We start from the raw sequence: 3,090 nt of genomic DNA on the forward strand, positions 1-3,090 counted from the left end.
TCATTTTACGCATTGCTTGTTTTCTTGGTTGTTTGGTAGGGAAGAAACTTAGTTACTACTTCTTTACACGTAATTACGTTTCTAAGCGTGTTTTTATTACATTTATTATTGTATTCGAAGTGGTTTATACTTAATAAATAACAAAAACAATATGTAAAATACTCGAAAATCCCGGGTTTTTAAAATCAAACCCGCGTTTCTTTATAACCATCAGTGCTGGAAAAACTCGATTTTCCCGGACCGGGTAAACCCGGGGTCGATACCCTAAATATGTTCCGCCCACTGCCACTTGAGTTTTGCAATTCCTTGACATTGAATTTATAACATAATTAAATCAAAATTTATAAAATCCCCGATACATAATTGTAAAATTTTTATAAATAAAAGAACGACCTCTCAAAACTTCGTGGAATTACATCTATTTGCTAAGTTTTATTGAAATCGATTAATAGTCGGCCGGATTCATCCCCTAGTTTGCCAGTTTAGAGGTGGAATATTTTCATTAAATTTAAATTGGATCAATACTCCCCAGTATTGCCTCTTCCTAACAAAAAAAGAATCATCAAAAACGGTTCACAAATGCAGTGAGTTATCGCGTAACATACATACAAAAAAAAAGAAAAAACATACGGCCGAATTGAGAACCTCCTCCTTTTTTGATGGCGGTTAAAAATATATTAGAAATCAATCCATTTATATACTTTGTACGGACAAAAGGCTGAAACTTAAAGCTCCCTTCTCTTGTATCGGTGTATAAAATATGTATATTCAGAAACTTGGAACATCAAACGTGCCGCATTATATTTGCATCTTCATAAAATAAAATGGTAGATTTGTGTCACAAAACAGCAAAATTATAACCGCGCAGTCAAATAAATCTAATTCTTTATACGATGCTATTTGCGAACGTGTTAGCTCATATTTTCTGAACATGCAAGCAAGTGGGGATGTATAACTTCTTGTTATAAAACTGCCGTATCGCATGGCTGTCAAATTCTTAACTTTTCTTTATGATGCTCCTCCCTGCCCGAACGGTTACCATTCTGGACTGCCACGCAGAGGCCCCGGGTTCGATTTCTGTGAGAAATATAAGGCTTACATTTCTTTCTCTCGTAGGGTCGGGTGTAATTTGTAGTTGTCTGTGTGTGTGTCCACTCTCGATACAGGACTACGAGTGTGTGCGTTATTATGAAGTCAAGTAACGGGATGACGTGCGTTTGGTGGTAAGCGACAAGCGTATGCTTAACAGTTGTAGTGCTGCTACGCCTGTCACTTTGAAACATGAAGTTGACAGTTATGTTGGAAGAACTTCCCTGGATGAAATTATTCACAAGAAGCGCTACTGTTAGTTGGTTCGATTAGAAAGATCTCTAAAATTAGTGCTTCTGTACATCTTTAACATATAATAGAGAAGATATGAAGAGCATGCGCCCGTCATCTTCAAATATAAAGTTGATAAGTTCAATGTGTGTGTAGCTTTACTAGTTTCACTAGCACATTTACTCCGCAAGTTCGTAGTAGTACTTCCCTGGACAAACTTTTTTTTATATTATTATGAATTGACTAGTTAAATAACTTACACAAGACTATCCTTGCAATTGCTTTGAAAAGACGTCTGTTGTCTACCCAGGATGCTACGAGAGGCCATTGAAATTAAAAAAAATCCTAATTTTAACAGGGAAAATGGTTTCTCCGTACCACCAGTTTGGGATTCAGTACTTCCTCTGATGAAAAATCCCAAACAGACATAAGACTGCAGTACTAATTAATATGTTTCAATTTATTCTAATTTCGATGATTTAATAATAAATTTAATTTAATAAAAATTCACATTGTTACAGTAAAATGTAATGTTTATTTGTAAGATAAAAATAAGGTATTTAATTAATAACTTTTTAACTATAGTGGAACAATAGGGTGGTTTGCATTAATATTAGACATAACTGGTTGATGACTGTGCCACCTCAGTTAACCGTAACTATGGGACTTGTAAAGTGCCGGAAACATTGGTTTGTTTGAAAAAACAAATATACGCGATTTAAATAAATCTGCAGAGTAAATAAATAGAACAATGTTCTCGTCATCTTTGGAATTCTGAAAATTCTATTATAACTTCTCCTTTCAATGCAAAGATATTTAAGTATATTCAGCTTGATTAGATGACATGAAATGATTGCTAATGCTACTTCTTTCTTAAATTGTACAATTATTTTTGACCTTAATAAACCACGATTTTGAATTATTCATTAACTTATTTAAATAATTATAGTGGTAGACTAGTGGAAGGACAGTTTGCAATGAACAGATCAACTTTCAACTTTCAAATTTTGTTAACATTTAATTGCAACAACTATCACTAAAGATGACGGAAACATCGCGACGAAATCCGCATGTCAAAGAAAGTTCATAGAACACGTGCAAAGTCCCCAACCCGCATCGGGCCTGACTGGCGGACTACGACGACGCAGTGTTCCGAAACAATAGGACATAATTGGAGTTATTTTCGTTGCGGTCCGGACGTAATAAATCTTTTCTTAAAAGGTTCATTTATTACTTTAAGGAATTTAATAAAATTTCCGTTCGCAAGGGCGTATGTACATTTTAGAGGATAGTCCTATATAAGTAGAACTATATTGACGTAAAAATTTGATTGAAATTTATGAAATCTGATCTTTCCTACATTAAATAAATTTTTATTGAATTGATATTCAATTATTTTTTGTGAAATTACTCCACTAGTTTGTTATAATTATTAATACAAAGATCGAACACTCAGAAAAAACACTCAGAAAAAATTCCTTCGATCCGGTCGGATTCGAACCGACGTCTTCTTGCATACCGTGCCAGACGCTATACCAACTAAGCCACGGAACGAACCAACGGACCTCACGAATTTCTCTATGTGCTTGCGTCGTGTCTTTGTACTTGGTCTTTCAACGACTTTTTAGTCGTAGCGCCATCTATGAGAAATCTTTGACAGATTTATCACCCAGTTAGTACCTTTACAGCTACCAGTCCTGGCAAGAGATGTCGCTATTCACTATATTAATTAAATTTTTATTGAATTGATATTCAATTATTTTTTGTGAA

Source organism: Hyposmocoma kahamanoa, unplaced genomic scaffold (genome assembly GCF_003589595.1).
Source record: "Hyposmocoma kahamanoa isolate Upper Pololo Valley unplaced genomic scaffold, ASM358959v1 176, whole genome shotgun sequence".
NCBI lineage: Eukaryota > Metazoa > Arthropoda > Insecta > Lepidoptera > Cosmopterigidae > Hyposmocoma > Hyposmocoma kahamanoa.